This window comes from Hemitrygon akajei, chromosome 11 (assembly GCF_048418815.1).
Source record: "Hemitrygon akajei chromosome 11, sHemAka1.3, whole genome shotgun sequence".
NCBI lineage: Eukaryota > Metazoa > Chordata > Chondrichthyes > Myliobatiformes > Dasyatidae > Hemitrygon > Hemitrygon akajei.
The window spans coordinates 131,395,903-131,411,023 of NC_133134.1; positions in this window are offsets into that span (position 1 = coordinate 131,395,903).

The following is a 15,121-nucleotide window of genomic DNA, read 5'->3' on the forward strand; positions in this document are numbered from 1 at the left end:
ATAGGGTTCTCTCTTCCCAAAAGCTACCTCATTCTTCTTCAAATATGCTGTTTAGCAATTCAGGTTTTTAAAAATTGCAACTCTGAATTCCATATCTTTGCCATCTGCCATCACCAGACTTTTCTTCTCTAAAAAAACCCACTGATAATGTAGTCTCCTTCCCCCACACCACCCCTCCCCATCTTAACTGAACTGATTCTTTGAAACCTTCCAGTCAGGTAACTGCTCACCTCAACATACCAAAGAGTTCTTATTGAAGTTACCAGTGACATTCCTAGTGACTGTGATAAAGATGTCTATCCTTACTTATCCTTCTCAGCACATCTGCATTCTAGAGATAGTTGACCACATCACTTTTCTGGAACTTACCTGCCATTTAAGATGATGGAACTTTTCTTGTTGGTTTTGAACTTACTTGATGAATTGTAGCCATGGAATCAACAGTGGATTTACTTCTCACACTCTGCATCATTTCCTCTGGTGTTTTTCATAGATCTCTTCATGACCCCTTTTTCTGATCAACATGCTACCTCAATATTCATGGTATCAACCTGCAAAAGCACACCAAGTACACCCATTATTCTTTCACCATCCATGGCACTTGATCTCTCCATTGCCTGGCTATTTGTCTAATGAGGCAGGATGCAAAGCAAAATTTTTTCCCCACTAAATAAAGAGAAGAGCAAGCCAGGCCATTGTCTACAACACTACAACAATATCTGTTCCTTAGAGATTGACTCCACCACACTTCCAACCAACTCTCTGAAAGTTTTCTACTGACATACAAGTTGAGTGTAAGAGTGGAATTCGACCACTTTGCCCATCAAGTTTAGTCTCTATTCAATCATGGCTGATATATTATCCATTTCAACCCCAATCTCCCGCAGACTCCCCGTAACCTTTGATGTCCTTACTAATCAAGAACCTGTCAACCTCTGCTTTAAATACAATCAAAGACTTGGACTCCACACCCATCTGTGGCAATAAATTCCACAGATTCACCACCACCTGGCTAAAGAACTTCTTCTTCATCTCTGCTCTCAAGGATGTGTCCTAGACTTTCCCTTTTTGAAAACCTATCTTTGAGGATGTGATAAAGCACATTGATGAACTTAGACAATAGACAATAGACAGTAGGTACAGGAGTAGGCCCTTCGGCCCTTCTAGCCAGCACTGCCATTCACTGTGATCATGGCTGATCATACACAATCAGTACCCCGTTCCTGCCCTCTCCCCATATCCCTTGACACCGCTATCTATAAGAGCTCTATCTAACTCTCTCTTGAATGCATCCAGAGACTTGGCCTCCACTGCCTTCTGGGGCAGAGCATTCCACATATCCACCACTCTCCGGGTGAAAAAGTTTTTCCGGATCTCTGTTCTAAATGGCCTACCCCTTATTCTTAAACTGTGACCTCTAGTTCTGGACTCACCCATCAGCGGGAACATGCTTCCTGCCTCCAGCGTGTCCAATCCCTTAATAATCTTATATGTTTCAATCAGATCCCCTCTCATCCTTCTAAATTCCAGTGTATACAAGCCCAGTCGCTCCAATCTTTCAACATATGAAATTGGTATAGAGCAGTGGACATGCTATATATGGATTTTATTAGGACGTTTGATAAAGTTCCCCACGATAAGCTCACTTAGATAGCCTGGAGGCATGGGATCTAGGGAAACTTGGGCGTGTGGATTCAGAATTCACTTGCCCATAGAAGACAGAGCGTGGATGGAGATGGAGCATATTCTGACTGCAGTTAGTGACCGGTGGTGCTCCACAGGGACCTGTTCTGTGAGCCCTGCTCTTTGCAATTTTTATAAATGACTTGAATGAGGAAGTGACACAAAGGTTTGTGAAGTCATGGAAAGTGTGAAGGTTGCAACAGACATTGGCAGGTTGCAGAACTGTGCTGAGAAGTGGCAGATGGAGTTCATCCCAGAGAAATGTGAAGGGATTCACTTTGGAAGGTTGAATTTGAAGGCAGAAAGCATGAAGAAGAATATCAGAAGTGTATTGTGCATACATACTCTGACAAAAAACTGAACCTTTGATCTTTTGATTCTTGGCATGGTGGAGGAACAAAGGTATCTTGGGGTTGATGTCCATAGATCACTCAGATTTGTCACGCAGGTTTATATGGTAGTTAAGAAAGTCTATCATGTGTTGGCTTTCATTAGTCAGGGGATTGATGTCAACAGCCACAAGGTAATATACAGCTCTATAAAACCATGGTTAGTCCGGACTTGGAATATTGTGTTTAGTTCTGGTCATCTCATTATAAGAAGGATGTGGAAGCTATAGAAGAGTGCAGAGGAGATTTACCAGGCTACTGCCTGGGTTAAAGAGCATGTCTTATGAGGATAGGTTTAATGAGCCAGGACTTTCCACTTTAGAACAAAGGAGGATGAGAGGTGACTTGATAGAAGTGTACAAGATGTTAAGAGGCATAGATCTAATGGATAGCCAGAGGCTTTTTCAGGGGGGAAATTGCTAATATCAGGGAGCATTATTTTAAGGTGATTGAAGGGAAGTATAGGGGGTATAGAGGCAAATACACTAGGGGCATTTAAAACAAACTCTTAGATAGGCACATGTATAATAGAAAGATGGAGTGCTATGGGGGAGGGAAGGGTTAGATCTGTGTAGGTTAACACTTACATACTGCTCGGGTCAAATTTGACAACAGTAAAAACACCCTAAATGCCATTTTTTAACCAAAATTTGATGACTTTTCCTAAAGTGACCCAAAATGTGCAAAAATGAAAATATTTAAAAATTTTATACTTTTGTACAGGTGCTACAAATTTTTGTACATTGAGGCTGTTCCGAGTCAAATTTGACACGTATCTATTGAAATGGATTTTAGATCTCTGAAACATTAATGAAGGATTAATCACCTATTTATTAATGTCAGCTAGGCTATTTATATATTCTAAGTAGATCTGTGGTTCAACATTTGGTATAGACACCTGTTATGAGGGGACTCGGGCTGGGTCAAAATTGACTCGGACCTTTCTGTGAAGGTATAGAATATGAACAGGTTGCCTGGGTTAAAAGGTCAGCACAACATCATAAGACAAAAGGCCTGTAATATGCTGCAGTGCTCTATGTCCTATTGGAAACATCCTCTTCAAATCCACTCTCTCCAGTCCTTTCAATATTCAATAGGTTTCAATGAGATCCCTCCCCATTCTCTGAACTCCAGAGCGTACAGGCCCAAAGCCATCAAACGCGCCAAGCTTTAACCCTTTCATTCCCAGGAACATTCTTGCAAACCTTCTCTGGACACAAGTGCGCGGTTATGGCCCAAGTGCAGAGGAAGAGACACTGAAGCAGATGAACAGTTCAATGGCTTTTAATAAGAAAAGTGCAGGCAAAAGGAAAAACAATAAATGCTAGGCCATTAACTAAAACTCTCAAACTGAAAGCTGACGTTAACATGGTGACTAGAAAACAGTACCTTATTATTAAATGAATACCACTCCTTTGCAACATTAATCAAAATGGTAGTCTTCTTTCCCAGAACAAGGATGAAGGTAAGCAGGAAGCATAGATATTACTGTTTTGGTCAAGTCCCAACATGTCTGGAACAAGAGGAAGGGAGTTAAATACCATCACAATGAAAGACTAATTGGCTGGAACGTGCATACTCATGAATGTAATTGTTGAACCTGTTCCACAACCCACCTGAGAGGGTGCTCAGACCCTTGGCAGTGTCCATAGTTGTTTCACCTCTGGACCCTCTCCAATGTCAGCACATTGTTTCTTATATAAAGAGCCCAAACCTGCTTACAATACTCCAAATGTGGTCTGACCAATGCGTTGCGAATTCTCAGCATTACTTCCTGGTAGTTATATTCTTGTCCTCTCAAAACTAATGGTAACATTGCATTTGCTTTACTTACTAATGACTCAACCTGCAACTTAACCTTTATGGAATCCTGCACTAGGGTTCCCTAGTCACTTTGCACCCCCAATATCTGAATTTGCAGAACTACAAAGCAACTACAGAGGAAGAAGTAGTTTCTGGCCAAAGTTGATATGAAGGAAACACCCCACAATACAACCAACACATCTGATCTCCTCCCTCTCGAACCACAGGGTGAATTCTATCATATTATGATCTCTGCACCTTAATGATTCTTTTACTGTAATCTCCCTAATCAAATCTGGTTCATTACATGACACTCAAGACAGAATTGCCTTTTCCATAGTGGGCTTGACCACAAGCTGCTCTAAAAATCCATTTCGTAGTCATTCTTCAAAATCTTTTTCTTGAGGTCCAGCACAAGCATTGGGGAGGTTTTAATCTAATTTGGCAGGGGAGTGGGAACTGAAGTCATAGGGCTGAGGATGTGGTGGTTGGTATACAAGTCGATGCATTGTGAGTGATACTCTGTGGAAAGACAGGCAGAATTAGACATAATTGAAGTCAATGGGATGAGTTGAAGTGTAACATGGGGGAAAAATTGGAAATGTTGACAAACATACGACTGAAGGTACATATTTGAGTGCAAGCAATCTACAGAGTAGGATAGATGATCTTGCAGTGCAGTTAGAGATAGGCACCACTGAGTCGTGGCTGAAAGATCATATTTGGGAGCTTACTATTCAAGGATACATGTGGCATTGAAAGGACAGGCAAGTAGGCAGAGGAGGTAGTGTGGTTCCATTGGTAAAATATGAAAGCAAATCATCACCATCATCACCATCATCATCATCATGTGACGTGTCATATAACATAGGTGATCATGGACTCATGACCATGACTGCTTGGCAAGTTTTTCTCCAGAAGTGTTTTGCCATTGTCTTCTTCTAGGCAGTGTCTTTACATGATGGGTGACCCCCAGCCATTATCAATACTTCAGAGATTGTCTGCTTGATGTCAATGGTTGCATAACCAGGGCTTGTGATATGCACAAGCTGCTCATACCACTATCCACCATCTGCTCCCATGGTTTCATGTGACCCTGATTGGGGGCTAAGCAGGTGCTACATCTTGCACAAGGGTGACCTGCAGACTAGCGAAGGAAAGAAGCGCCTTACAGCTCCATTGGCAGAGACATATCTCCAACCCTGTCACCCAAAGGAACGGGTAGGTGATTTAGCGTCAGAATATGTAAAAGCCTTGTGGGTAGAGGTAAGAAACTACAAAGGTAAAAAGATGCTGGTAAGAGTTACAGTATATACAGGCCTCCTAACATTAGCAGGATGTGGGATCAAATGGTTAATTATTGTTCCTGTCAACCGTATTCTCCTGCCTTCTCTCTATAATGTTTGATGTCCTTACTAACCAAGAACCTATCAGCATCCTCCTTAAAAATACCCAGTGACTGGGCCATCAGTAGCAATGAATTGCACAGATCCACCATCCTCTGCCTAAATATTTTTTTCCTCATATCAGGTCTAAATATACATTTCTCAATTCTGAGGGTGTGCTGTTTGATCCTACACTTTCCCACTGTAGGAAATACCTTCTCCACATCCAGTCTATCTATGTCTTTTAATATTTGATAGGTTTCAATAATATCTCCCTCATTCTTCTAAATTCCAGCGAGTACAGGCACAGGGCTATCAAATGCTCCTCATACATTGAGCCTTTCATTCCTGCAACATTCTTGTGAACGTCCTCTGGACTCTCTCCAGTGTTGATACATCTATTATTAAATATGGAACCCAAATTGCTCACAATATTCCAAGTGTGGACTAACCAATGCCTTATAAAGCCTCAGCATTACATCCTAGCTATTGTAAGATTCAAAATTAAGATGTGCGTTTCTGACAGGTCCGGGTTAAAGTCAAAGGACAAATGTGATTTAATTATGTCTAGGGACAACTGTGATTTAATTATGTCTGGGTTAAAGTCTGTAAACAAGTGTGATCTAATTATGAATGCAGAAGCCTTGACAAAATTAACTGTTTGTGGAATCATTGAAGTCCTGAGATATGGACTATTGTTTTACAGAAACGTGTAAAAAAACAACTCCAAATATGGAATGGGAAAACACTGTGTACCTCCCGAGTCAGGGAGGGGAGGGGTAAGGAAGAAGGATAAAACCTGCTGCCCTGTAAGGTTCAGGGTTCCCTTCTCTGAAGGGGCCCAGCTCTGCAGAACTGTTAATAAACTTTGTTTCCTTGAATTTGTCTTGAAGCCATTATTCGGGAGCGTGGCTCGTTTCTGACATTTTGTATTCTAGTCCTCTTGAAATGAATGCTCTTTTCCTTGTTAAATGTGTTTTTATTCATAGTAAGTCTATTCTTGACTCCAATAACTACCTGTACAGCAGTGAGCTGCTCACTGCTCGGAGTAGCCGTCCAGGGTGTCATAAGAGCCGGCTGGAGATTTGGAGAAGGCGAATTTGCCTGTTGTGCTGGGGTGGTTGAATTGAGCCATTGGGCTGGCATTGTCAAGCTGGGCCATCGAACCAGGGTGTTGGACCTAGGGATACAAGCCGGGCTGTCAGGCCTGGAGATTTGAGTCAGACTGTCAGGCCACAGAAGAAGGAGGATTGGGTTCGGAAAAGCTGATCTGGGTGCAGACCATGCTGCTACATGCTACCGAAGGCACAGGAGTTGGTGACTTCAAGTTGGCGTAAAGGCTCAGTGTAGTGAATCCATGAGTGACTATCTTGGATATTTTCTCTGTGGTCACAAGACCCTATTGGACATTGACTGACGCAGGCTCGACTAGTGGTGAGGTAGCAGTGTTGCTTCGGTTGTAGCTAGGACTAGGCCTCAGTCCATGGGCTAATGTTTAGTGTTGTGTTCGAGCTCAGATGCGGGTGGCCTCTCCCATCAGTGCCTCCCTCCAGTGTTGGATCAGTGGAATTACAAGCTGGAAGGCCAGAAACCATCAATTTGCGGGACATCACTCAAAAACTTGGACTAAAAATTTGTTTTCTAACCCATTTTTTTTCCCTTCTTGTTATTTTGAACGGGTGTGGTTTTTTTTAACCTTGACCCCAGAGGAACACCATCTCATTTGTCTGTTTCCATGTATGGTTTGAATGACAATTAAACTTGATTTGACTTGATTGATTTGATAAATGCTAACATTGCATTTGCATTCCTTACCATTGTCTCAATCTGCAAGTTAACCTTTAGGGAATCTTGCACGAGGACTCCCACTTCTGATTTTGGAATTTTTGTCCCTATTTCTCCCAGTTGATGGCTTTATAGCCTAATATTGCAGACAATATAAAGATCCGTGAAGGGGTTAGTTTTGAGAAAGCAGGGAGTCTGCAGAAGGACATTGACAGATTCAGAGAATGGGCAAAGAAGTGGCAGATGGAATGTAATGTAGGGATGTGTATGGTCATGCACTTTGGTAGAAGGAATAAAGGCATAGACTAAGCTCTGGAACCTCCCCCCAAAAATCCCCCTGTCTGCCTTTCCTCCTTAAAGCACAACACAAAGCTTATCTCTATGACAAAGCAGTTGACCAACTTATCTCTGTATCTCTCACATACTGTAGTTCATTGCAAGTTTATTCCATAGTTCCTCATTTCAGAGTGCTCCTTTGAAGCTTTATGCTCTGTTGGAAATGGTATATAGGTGCATGTGGTGTTGTTTGTTTTTCTTATGTACTAAGCCAACCTCCTTCCATTACTGTAGAATAACTTAAGACACAATAAGGTGATTTTATTTCAAAGATTAAAAAAAAATCAACATTGAATTAAACTAATGTTATTTTCTATATATCATGTTCTTTATTCTCTTAGTTGTCATGGTACAATGAAGATAACATGGAATATGTGTAATTGTTTTGTTTATAAAAATCCTGTAGCATCTACTGCTAAGTGCGGTAGCTAGCTGAATTGCATTAGTACTTTGAAGGTCTTTTTATATTGAACCACAGATTGCTAATGATGATCTAGAAGATATCAATGCAATTACACTACAGCTTTCCAGTTATCGTGGCAATAAGCCAAGTAATTTGGTTTATTTTTATCAGTTCTGAATAAAAGGTGCACAATTGCAAAATCTCAGTTTAGTTTACAGAGCATTATTTTGTTCAGGAGTGGAGTCCAGTTTATTAAAATTAAAAAGAAGGAAGTGTGTTTATTTTTTAGTTTAGATCTCTGGTGCTTTTCCTGCAGCGGTTGTAACTGTTAACCCCGAGGTCAAGCTGCCGACGGCCTTGCTGGGCTCCTTTGGGGTCGGCTCTGCTTTGAGTTCTTCCATTGTCGGCAGTAAGTCAGCTGCATCCAGAGCTGAGGTAGTGACGGTGTTCGCGAGGTAAGAGCAATGTTCCATCCATATCTATCTCCCCATCTGTTCGCTTCTGTCTGTAATTACCTCCCCATTGATGGATTTGAGGAGAGTCATTTTGCTTTGAGAGGGGCCGAGGGGATTCTTGATGCCATCATTTTGCCTGTCAGTGCTGCAGTCTGGATGTCTTCACTGAGCTGCATCCAGTACTTGCTGGCCGAGAGCCTGACAGTCTGCTGAACTTTGCTTCTAGCAGCCCTGAAGATCTGTAGATTCTTCTTAGTTGGCGACAGCTTACACTTGGCTAGGGTAACGCACTTGGCTTCAATGACAGGGGTCATCTTGTTGCATTTGGCTTCGAACCAGTCATTTGCTTTTTGAGGTCTTCTTCACAAAGATAGCTCAGGCTGCGCTGTGGATGGCTCTCTACAGAAGTTCCCATTTCTCTGTGACAGTGTTCCAGGCAGCTGAGCTCTCAGTTCTTTCTTGAAAGGCTTAATAATCTGCTCCAGCAGGCCTGGGTGAGACAATGTGAGGGTTCCCTCCTTGTTCAGCACGATGGAATGCCTTTGACAGCAGTCTGATCTTGCAACACACCAGTGAGTGGTCTGTGTTTATCATTTCTTGCATTTAATGATTTCACCAAGGTATTTGACTTGGTCTGTAGAGCCGAGCTCTTTTGGATCCTCTCTAAGGTAGGCTGCCTGCCAAAACTACAGAGCATGATCAATACTTCTACAATCTGAAGGGGACTGTGCAGTAAATGGCCGCACTTTGGAGCCCTTTGACACAAACAGTGGCGTTAAGCAAGGCCTTCTCGCCCAACACTCTTTGGGATCCTTGTCCTTGTCCTGAGACATGCATTTGGCTTTGCAACAGAGGGCGTCCACCTCCACACTGGATTAGATGACAGGATTTATAACCTCTCCTGCCAAAGAGCCAAGACCAAAGTGCACAAAGAGCAGAGAGGTGCTGTTTACTGATGATGTAGCAGTCACAGCCACACTCTGCAGCACCTCCAGAGATTGATGGATCGCTTCTCACAGGTCTGCAAGGAATTTGGTCTGACTATCAGCCTGAAAAACACAAACGTCTTGAGACAAGACGTGGAGGCACCACGAGTCATTACCACTGATGCTACAAACTGGATGTTGTTCTTGAGTTCATATCTCTGACATTAATCATCGGTGACAGGCTCTCCTCGGATGCAGAGGTCGGCAAACAACTCTTGCCCATCTCCCCACAGGAGTCTGGGAGAACTCCAAACTCTCAGTCAATACAAAGACAGTGTACATTACTTATGTCACCAACACACTGCTGTACAATAGCAAAATCTGGACAAAGTACCCTAAGTAGGAGAGAAAGTTCAACACCTTCCTGTTGAAGGTTAAGGCTATCGTTGCGGCTTGGGCATCTCCTGGAGAGACAGAGTAGCCAAAACTGAGGTACTCTCGCATGCTGGCCTTCTGAGTGTACACACCCGGCTGCTTCTGGCTAGGCCATGTCTGCCACATGCTGAATGGCCACATCCCAAAAGACATTTCTTTGGTGAGCTGCCTTCAGGCAAGAGAACCACTGGCCACCCACAACTGCATTACAAGAACATCTGCAAGTGGGACATGAAGGCGCTGGACATCAACATTGAGTCCTGGGAGGAACTTGCAGCTGGATGCACCCAGATGGAGAAGCACCCTGAAACAACTCATTAAGTCAGGCGAAGAAAAATTCCTGAAAGCGGCTGAAGACAAACGGGTCATTAGAAAGGAACGCTGCAGCTCCAGCAGAGCTGAGACCACTTATAGATGCAACCTTTGCAACGGAGACAGCCACTCTTGCATTGGTCTCATCAGCCACAGATAGCACTGCACCAATAAAACAGATAGCTAGGTTGCAATGTCTATGGTTAACCTCAACCAACAGATGGCCACTTGTAATTTTTACCACTAATATCACAGATATCAGCGTTAAAAATCTTATTGCTAGTAGTAAACAGGCAAGATTTAGCAATAGTGGATGTCAGGAATTCTGATGGATTCTCTAAAGTTCAATTACATCCAGTGCCTGCTTTATTAGGTACACCTGCTCGTTAATGTAAACATCTAATCAGCCAATCACGTGGCAGCAACTCAATGCATAAGAGCAAGCAGACGTGGTCAAGAGATTCAGTTGTTATTCAGACAAAACATAAGGATGGGGAAAAAATGTGACCCAAGTGAATTTGATTGTAGACTGATTGTTGCTGCCTGATAGGGTGGTTAGGGTGTCTCAGAAACTGCTGATCTCCTGGGATTTTCACACAGAACAGTCTCGAGAGTTTACAGAGAATGATGTGAAAAACAAAAAAAACATTCCATGAGCGGCAGTTCTGTTTGCGAAGAAGCCTTGTTAATGAAGGAGGTCAGAGGTGAAAGGTCAGAATGGTGACAGGAAGGTGACAGTAATTCAAATAACCATGCATTACAACAGTGATCTGCAGAAGAGCCTCTCTGATGATACAACATGTTGAATCTTGAAGTGGTTGTGTTTCAGCAGCAGAAGACCAGAAACACAGTATACTCTTTGACTACTTTATTAGGTGAGGTGGTAAACTGGATTTCCTCACACCAAAAAAAATTAAAACCTCAGTGTAACAAGGTACAATGATATAATAGCAAATGATAGAGAACAGAGGTTAAATGTACCCTTTAATTGGGCAAACATAAACTCTAAATATTGAATCGTTATGTGCGCATTGTAAGAGAAAGGTTTGAGACTTTCACAAGCTATGTTTATTCATTTTGGTTGACTAGCCTGTACCCCTAGTCCACTTTTATGTTATCACTCTGTACTATGTACACGCCATATTGATTGTGAACCTGTGGTATAGGGAATAATGACGGGTAAATGAGAGAGGTATCTATAGCTCATTGAAAGGCCTGACAAAGGATTTATCCTCTGTCCTGCCAAAGGGTTTTGACCCGAAATGTTGGCTGTACTTCTTTGCATAGATGCTGCCTGGCCTGCTAAATTCCTTCAGCATTTTGTGTGTGATCCTCTGTGTTCTATCATTTGCCATTATTACCTTATTACACTGAGTTTTTAATATTTACTTGTTGTAAGAAAGATAGGTTTTCATACAAAAATTAAACTATTTTCTTTAAAGTTTAAAGAAGGCACTTGGTACAGCTTCCTTTATAAACTAGGACACTGAATATAAGAATTGGGATGTCAGGATGCACCTGTACAAAACATTGTTTCAACATCATTCGGAGTATTGTGTATAGATACAGTTGCACACTACAGGAAAGGTGTTTACTAACAGAGAGCTAGAGCATTGCAAAGGCTCACAAGGATGTTGCAGAGAGCAGGACATTGTAATTATGAGGAGAAATTGGATAAACTGTGTTTATTCTCATATAGGAGCTGTGAGATGACCATGTAGCAATTTAGAAACATAGAAAACCTACAGCACAATAAGGCCCTTCAGCCCATAATGCTGTGCTGAACATGTACTTACTTTAGAAATAACCTAGAGCTACCCATAGCCCTCTATATTTCTAAGCTCTATATACCTATCCAGGAGCCTGTTAAAAGACCCTATTGTATCCGCCTCCACCACTGTTGCCAGCAGCCCTTTCCAAGCACTCACCACTCTCTGCGTGAAAAAACTTACACCTGACATCTCCTCTGTACCTATTTCCAAGCACCTTAAAACCGTGCCCTCTCATGTTAGCCATTTCAGTCCTGGGAAAAAGCCTCTGACTATCCACATGATCAATGCCACTCATCATCTTATACACCTCTATCAGGTCATCTCTCATCCTTCGTCACTCCAAGAAGAAAAGGCCGAGTTCACTCAACCTATTCTCATAAGGCATGCTCCCCAATCCAGGAAACATCCTTGTAAATCTCTTCTGTTTCCACATCCTTTCTGTAGTGAGGTGACCAGAATTAAGCACAGTGCTCCAAGTGGAGTCTGACCAGGGTCCTATACACCTGTAACATTACCTCTCAGCTCTTGAACTCAATCCCACGGTTGATGAAGGACAATGCACCGTATGCCATCTAAACCATATAGTCAACCTGCGCAACAGCTTTGAGTGTCCTATGGACTCAGACCCCAAGATCCCTCTGATCCTCCACACTGCCAAGACTCTTACCATTAATACTATATTCTGCCATCATACTTGACCTACCAAAATGAACCACCTCATACTTACCTGGGTTGAACTCCATCTGCCACTTCTCAGCCCAGTTTTGCATCCTATCAATGTCCCGCTGTAACCTCTGACAGCCCTCCACACTATCCACGACACCCCAACCTTTGTGTCATCAACAAATTTACTAACTCTTCTCTCTACTTCTTCATCCAGGTCATTTATAAAAATCACAAAGAGAAGGGGTCCCAAAAGGGTTCCATTGGAAGAATCTATAATTTATTATTACAATGGGATAAGCGCCCTTTCTCTAAGATTCTTTAAAATTAAACAAGATTGGGGAAAGGAACTTAATTTGACTTTTATAACAGAGGACTGGATGTGGATCTTGAAGTTGGTTAACTCTTCCTCGATTTGTGCTAGCCATTCATTGATTCAGTTTAAAATTGTACATTGTTACTATTTGACGAAGGAGAAATTGTCTAAAATCTTTCCTAATGTTGATAGTTATTGTGAGACAGCTACACTGACACACATGTTTTGGTCTTGTTCTATACTGAAACAGTTTTGAAAGTCAGTTTTTTCAACAATTTCTAAAGCGCTTAAAATTAATTTACAACCTAAAAAATTAACTGTGCTCTTTGGAATAACACCTCAAAATATTCGTGGTATTTCTTTGTCCGACCAACATGTTATTGCATTTGTTACATTGAAGCTAGGAAACCCATTTTGTTGAAGTGGAAGTATACGTCGGCTCCCACTCTGTCACAATGGTTGTGTCAAGTGATGATATGTCTTAATTTGGAGAAAATTAGAAGTCGAACCTATGTTTGATTTTGAGAAAAGGTGGGGTTCATTTGCTTGTTATTACCATTTGAGTTAATTGATAGATTTTCTCCATGATCTAATTGTAAATTTTGGTATAATTTTTTTTGCTGGTGGTTTGACGTTTATCTTTAGAAACTTTTTGAATGACGTATGGCTCCGGGGTTGAACACCTAATGGATTCTTTTTTTCTCACCTTTTTCTTGCTTTAGTAGGGTTTTTTCCTTTTCTTCTCTTTTTTTGTGTCATCATATTTTTCAATCCTTAATATTGTTTTTTTTCTCTTTTGAGACATTGTAGGTGCTACTTACTTTGACATACTCTTGTATATTGGATAATAATAATAATAATAATAATAATAATAATAAAAAAAAGATTTGAAAAGAAAGAGAAGGGGTCCCAGAACAGATCCCTGAGGCACTCCACTGGTCATCAACCTCCACACCGAATAGGACTCATCTACAACCAGTCTTTGCCCTCTCTGGGCACGCCAATTCTTGATCCACAAAGCAAGGTCCCCTTGGAACCTATGCCTCCTTACTTTCTCAGTAAACCTTGCATGGGGTACCTTATCGAATACCTTACTGAAATCCATATACAGTACATCTACTGCTCTACCTTCATCAATGTGTTTAGTCACATCCTCAAAAAAATTCAATCAGGCTCATCAGGCACGACCTGCCTTTGACAAAGCCATGCTGACTATTCCTAATCATATTATGCCTCTCCAAATGTTTATAAATCCTGCCTCTCAGGATCTTTTCCATCAACTTACCAACCACTGAAGTAAGGCTCACTGGTCTATAATTTCCTTGGCTATCTCTACTCCCTTTCTTGAAAAAGGGGACAATATCTGCAAAGCTCTAATCCTCCGGAACCTCTCCCGTCCCCATTGATGATGCAAAGGCCACTGCCAGAGGCTCAGCAATCTCCCCCCTCGCCTCCCACAGTAGCCTGGGGTATATCTCGTCCAGTCCTGGTGACTTATCCAACTTGATGCTTTGCAAAAGCTCCAGCACACCCTCTTTCTTAATGCCTATATGCTCAAGCTTTTCAGTCCATTGTAAGTCATCCCTACAATCACCAAGGTCCTTATCCATAGTGAATACTGAAGCAAAGTATTCATTAAGTACCTCCACTATCTCCTCTGGTTCCATATACACTTCTCCACTTTCATACTTTATTGGTCCTATTCTCTCAAGTCTTATCCTCTTGCTCTTCACATACTTGCAGAATGTCTTGGGGTTTTCCTTAATCCTGTTCGCCAAGGCCTTCTCATGGCCCCTTCTGGCTCTCCTAAATAATCAGGGCTAGAGATAGTATAGATAATAATTTTCCCAGTGCAGGCGAGTCTTAAATTAGAGAGCGCAGTTTTATGGTAAGAGAAGAGACATTTGAAGGCACTGTGAGGAGTAAGCTTCTCCACACAGAGTGTGGTGAAAATCTGTAACAAGCTGCCAGGGGTGATGCTAGGCATATATACAAATGCATATTCTCATTCCATTTGTCATTGCTTCATATTTATAATTTAGTATTTATTTTGGCTGCATTATGATAAATCACATTTGAGCAAATTATCTAATTTATTCAAATTGGTTTTGTGCCTTCTTTTGGAGTTCACAATAAAAATGTTGCTATTGTGGTCTTAATGCTTTTCATTTTAATTAATTGATGTGTAAAATGTTTACCTCGTTTTTAGGTTTAATTCAATGGCAATTTAACTTAGAAACAAAAGCTGAAGCAGATTACAATAAATAATTCTACTTCAGAGCATTCTCAATGTACATAAATTGATTAGTGGATGCACTTTCTCAGTGAAGCTGATAGTTAAATCAACCCGGAAGCTGGTGGTTAAATTTAACCTCCGACTTTATGCGTGGAACCCATTATTCAACTGATATGAATTAGATATCTCACTTACAATACACACTGCTGATTTTTCCAAAAA